The following is a 6,305-nucleotide window of genomic DNA, read 5'->3' as shown; positions in this document are numbered from 1 at the left end:
AATTCTGTTACGTCATGTGGACGTAATGTATCTCATCATGAGTCCGAACTGCCAAGAAATATAAGCAATTTACATGTTGATGAAGATGATGATGATGATGATGATGATTATCTTGCATCTAACTCATACGTTGAAGAGTCTTTCGATGAAGATGATAGTGATTATGGAATATCTGATACAGACGATGAAGTCACTGACATCGTTGAACCAGTTTCAATTGTTCACCCAAGCGAAGGTAAATGTTTGTGAAATACAAAATTAGTTGAATACATCTATCTTTTTATGAGAATTGTATTTAATGGTAACTAAATAGGAGTAGTTTGTTGACGTGATTGTATTTTATAAATTATTAGGTGTACCAAAAATTCAAAATCCATTTTGGAATGATGCTATGCATTATAATAATATCAATTGGAGTCATCCGGACGAGGAGGACATTTGTGGTCTGGACATGCCAACGACTTTTAATGTTGGACAAGAATTATATGTTGGCATGGATTTTGACAGTAAAGATGCGGTAAAAAATGCACTCAAACAATATGTGATGAAGGTGCATCAAAGTTTTAAGGTTGTTGAAACGAAATCACACAAATATATCGTTTGTTGCCCCAACAACACCGAAGAGTCTCCTTGCCCTTTTTATATGAGGGCAATTTTATCCAAAAAAACTGATGCATGGAAAGTGACACAATGGGGTGGACCGCACACATGTCTAAATATGACTATGACACAAGACCATGAGAAGCTTGATTCAAATTTAATTGCGACTTGCGTAGTAGGTACGTTTTTTATGCTCATATTATCCTACTTTTGTGTCATTTGTTATTTTAATTTGTAATTTTATTTAGTTATTTGAATTACAGGCATGATCAGAGAAGATCCATCAATAAAAATTTCTTTGATTCCAGAAAGGATAAATAGTGAATTTTCCTATAAGGTTTCATACAGAAAAGCATGGATGGCCAAACAAAAGGCGATTGCAATTGAATATGGCGATTGGGAAGAGTCGTATGCGAAACTCTCGTCATGGCTAACACACATGCAAAATCATTTTCCTGGCTCTTACTTTCAAATACTACATGACGATTTTATTGTTGGTAATAGGGTGAGTCGCGAACATCGTCAGTTTCATAGAGTATTTTGGACATTTGGTCAATGCAAGGAGGCTTTTAAGTACTGTAAGCCAATCATACAAGTTGACGACACACATTTATACGGCAAATACCGTGGGACCCTGTTAATGGCCACATCGCAAGATGGAAATGGTGGTGTTCTTCCTCTAGCATTCGCCGTGATCGAAGGCGAGACGCTAACAGCATGGTCATGGTTTTTGGCCCACTTGCGTGAACACGTCACAGATAAGAATGAAATTTGTCTAATATCTGATCGTCACGCGAGTATAAAGTCTGCTGTCGCTAACAAAGCACTTGGTTGGCAACCTCCCCACGATTATCATGTGTACTGCGTCCGACACATAGCCAACAATTTCAATCGCAAATTCAACACCACGAAACAAAAAGAGATGTTCAAGAAATTGGGTAAGGTTTATTTGATACATTAATTTAATATGAGTTTCATGTCTACGTACAACTTTTGATGATAACAAATTTGATGCAGCGTACACTCCTTGCAAGCATGTGTTTGATCAAAATTTAGAAAAATTTCGTCAATTGAGTCCAGCCATAGCAAGATGGATTGATCGAATCTCAAAGGAAAAATGGAGCATGGCTTACGATACATCTGGACGACGATATGGTCACATGACAACCAACCTATCAGAATGTGTGAATAAGGTGTTGAAAGATTGTCACAGCATTCCAATAACAGCGTTGGTCAAGTCAACATATAGTAGGTGCCGAAAGTACTTTGTTGATCGTGGTCGCCAAGCCCAAAGACAATTAAGAGAAGGCCAAGTTTATTGTTCTAAGCTTATTACAGAACTTAGGAAAAATCAAGAACAAGCTTGTTCGCACATCGTTCGCGTGTATGATATCCACTCGACAAGGTTTGAAGTAGAGGAGACCTTCAATCCTATAATGCAACGTGGCGGACAAAAATGGGCAGTTAACTTGAATGGCAATTATTGTCAATGCGGAAGGTATTCTGCGCTTCACTATCCATGTTCACACATTATTGCAGCTTGTGGTTACGTGAGCATGAACTACTATATATAGATGTTGTTTACACCAATGAGCACATCTTAAAAGCATACTCCACACAGTGGTGGCCTCTTGGGAATGAAGCGGCAATTCCTCCTTCTGATGAGGCATGGACACTAATCCCTGACCCAACTACAATTCGTGCGAAAGGTCGGCCAAAATCAACAAGGATAAGGAATGAGATGGATTGGGTCGAACCATCTGACCACCGACAAAAATGTAGTAGATGTGGAGCTGAAGGGCACAATAGGCGTCGATGTCCAATGCAATCTGACCATGGGAGTAATTCATTTAATTGATTTATGTATGTTACATGACTGACTTGTATTGCTTTAAGTTTTGTTCAATGTATTTACTTATTGGTCTTCAATGAAATCATCAGTTACTTTTTGTTGAATGTGTGCTTCTAATGAAATAAAATTACATTTAGAAGTTGAAATATATGGAGTGGATCAATCGAGGTTGAGTGACATTGGTGTTGATCGTTAGTTAGAAATGTTAGTTATTTTCTTTTGTCTACCTTAGTTTTTTTTTAACTATCTACAATGACAAACTATGGACTTAGTCATTATGGTTTAGGGTCTAAGCCTTGGGTTTAGGGTTAATTTTTTTATTTTAGGGTTTAGGGCTAAGATTTTTATTTGAAGGGTGAGGGTTTATATCTTATTTTTAAGGGTTAGGGTTTATTTCTTATTTTGAAGGGTTAGGGTTTACTTCTTAGTTTTAGGGTTAGGGTTAGTTTTATTATTTTATGGTTAGGGTTTAGTTCTGAACATTTTAGGGGATAGGGTTAGGTTTTTTATTTTAAGGGTTAGGGTTTAGATCTTATTTTTAAGGGTTAGGGCTTGGTTCTCATTTTTAAGGTTTAGGGTTTATTTCTTAGTGTTAGGGTTAGGGTTATTTTTTTATTTTATGTTTAGGGTTTAGATCTGAACATTTTAGGGGATATGGTTAGGTTTTTTATTTTAAGGGTTAGGGTTTAGATCTTATTTTTTAAGGTTAGGGTTTGGTTCTCATTTTTAAGGGTTAAGGTTTATTTCTTAGTGTTAGGGTTAGGGTTATTTTTTATTTTATGTTTAGGGTTTAGGTCTGAACATTTTAGGGGATAGGGTTAGGTTTTTTATTTTAAGGGGCATGGCTTAGATCTTATTTCTAGGGCTTAGGGTCCCCCCCTCCCCTTTACGGGTTACAGCTTCATTCTTAGCTTTAGGGTTAGGGTTAGTGTGATTATTTTATGGCTAGGGTTTAGTTATGAACATTCTAGGGGTTAGGGTTAGTTTTTTATTTTAAGGGGCAGGGTGTACTTCTTATTTTTTAGGGGCCCGGCATAAGTCTATTTATTTGACGGCGTTAGGGTTAGTTTTTATATTTCATGGGTTAGGGCTAAGTTCCTATTTTTAGGGGTTAGGGTTTAGTTCTTATTTTAAGGGTCAGGGTTTAATTCTTAGTTTTAGGGTTAGGGTTAGGGTGATTATTTTATGGTTAGGGTTTAGTTCTGAACATTTTAGGGGTTAGGGTTAGTTTTTTATTTTAATGGTTAGGGCTTAGTGCTTATATTTTAGGTGTTAGGGTCAGTTTTTTATTTTAAGGGTTAGGGGTTAGTTTTTATGGGCTAGGGTTTAGTTCACATTGATGTTCATTGTTACTTAGAAACATTAGTTTTTTCCTTTTGGCTACCTTAGTTATTTGGTTTAGGGTTCATTGATTATTATAGTTTGATACGCGACATAAATTGTATCCATAAGTAAGCCTTAATAAAGTAAATATCATACATTACATGTGAAATTCAAATGACAAATATACAACAAAGCCTTAATAAACGGAGACATGCAAATCATTCATTTTGGTGTCCGTGATGCCGTGAGGATGTGCCACATGGTCGATCCTATCTTCGTGCTTGGCGATCAGGATTTCTTCTGCCCCGATGCCTCCCCGCTTCTTCTTCGTCAGCCTCCGCAGAAAATGCGTGACGCAAATCAACACCGAATAAGTCACCCGTATTAGGTATTTGTCCCGGTACATTCCATTGTGTTCCTAACGGGGCATTAGGTGTTGGAATTGGGCCATGATATTGCTGTGAAGGGGTCATTGTGGGCCATGAAAAATGAGCTTGTGTTTCCGCAACACCACCGAACGATTGCTGGCTTGCAGAAGTATCAGTGTGATGACCCTGAAAAGGATACTGATACATCTGTGTCGGATACTCAGCAAATGTTTGTGGCGTGTAATACATTCCATGGCCACGCTCCGACATTTTTTGGGAATATTCTTCCCCTTCAACAGTCTCCCTTTGTCTGTCTATGCCCTGAGTTTCAACACTTGACTGAAGTATATGAAACTGTTGTGCGGGAAATTGACGCTCAGATGCAGGACCATGTGACATTGGCTCAATGACTCTCTCTTGCTCTTCGGATAAAATTGTAATTTTTTCCACATAAGGCACGAGATCATCAACTGTCCATGTATTCCTCCCTTGAGGAGACACCATGTATTGTAATGTCTCCGCAACTCCAGCCTGCAATTATAAGGGTCGGTCAGAAAATTAATGCCATCATTAAAAAAATGTTCAAGTTAAATATTCAAAAAAATTAAAAAATACCAATGTAGCCGTCTTTGCATTTTGTGGGTCAACAAACATCTTTGTCTTTTGCCTATACCAGACCATGTAGTCCGAGTTAAAGCTTAATAGGCCTTCTTGTCGGGGATAAGCGACGACCCTAAATGCATGACGATTATTCCACTTATGAATCATTGGGGCGAACAATTGCCCCCAATTTTCGTCATGTTTCCCTTTTAATGTTATGCCATGAATGTTTAAGGGTTGTGAAGGAGACTCTGGAATTGGTTGCTGCATCCCAAATTGTCTCAATACTCTGTCCGGTTGGTGCCACTCAATAACTTGGAAACAAATTAGTGGCACCACCGCGTACCACGCGAGACTTCCGACTAAACAAACGGGAGGCAACAGTGATATAACGGTTGATGGGTGCTCCCACACAAACTGCAATTAACAACATAGTTGTGAACATTTTAGTAAAATAACACATATAATTTTTTATTTTACAAATACAATAGCATGTTCTTACCTCATGACGTTTCATAATATCCAACTTGCGACGAAAAACTCTCACATCATCATTGCCGATATGTTGGTTTCCACGTCGCAGCCACCTACAAAGATTAAAATTTAATATATGCTAAAACCATTTATTCTATTGAAATGAAAGACGCTGTTAAAAATGACTAACCTGTGCCCCAGTGATGTATTTTCTACTTGGGAAGGAGTCCTCTTTGGAGCCAAGGTTGGACATCGTTCCCAAGCCCACATTTGTAGTAAGATGCACATACCTCCGATGGATTTAGTTTTATAATCGGTGGCATTGCACATCTCTCTGTATAGAAAACCAAGTACGGCGGCTCCCCATGCATATCTGCCACATTCTTCAAAGTCACGTAAAAATTGAAGGTACCTTAGCGAAACTTTGTTACTGCTTTTGTCAACGAACAAGACACCTCCAATGAATCTCAGTATCCATGCACGGGCAAACCTTCGTACTTGTTCTTCGTCGTCGTTGTTATTTATTTGTGCAAAATGGTGAGCCAACCAACTTAATTTAACCACACTACCTCTAATTTCATCTTCTTGTGGTCTGACTCCCAATAATTCCTCACATAAATCAGCCCAATCAAGATTTGTTGGACCGATTAATGGTAAACCATCCACACTTATACCTAACAATACAGAGACGTCTTGGAGAGTAATAGTACATTCTCCGCATCTCATGTGAAAGGTATGTGTTTTCGGCCTCCATCTTTCTATCAGAGCACTAATTAATGAGGCATTTATTTTTAAGTACCCCATCTTGATAATCCAGGCGAAACCAGATTTTAGAAGAAAAGGAAAAATTTGCTCAGGAATTTGTTTTTCCCCTTGATACGTGGGGACAGCTCGTCTGATATGTAATTTCCTATCTTCTTCCCCATTCCAAACATGTTCTGAAACATGCTTAGGTTGCATACATAATACATGTCAGACTTAATGTTAACATGTGATGAAGATGATGATGAAGATGCCATTACTACTACAAAATAAAATATAATACATTATTTGTAGATAATATAAATTAAATTAAACTATGCACATTT

This window comes from Glycine max, chromosome 4, assembly GCF_000004515.6.
Source record: "Glycine max cultivar Williams 82 chromosome 4, Glycine_max_v4.0, whole genome shotgun sequence".
Classification (NCBI taxonomy): domain Eukaryota; kingdom Viridiplantae; phylum Streptophyta; class Magnoliopsida; order Fabales; family Fabaceae; genus Glycine; species Glycine max.
Note: the sequence above shows the minus strand (reverse complement) of the source record.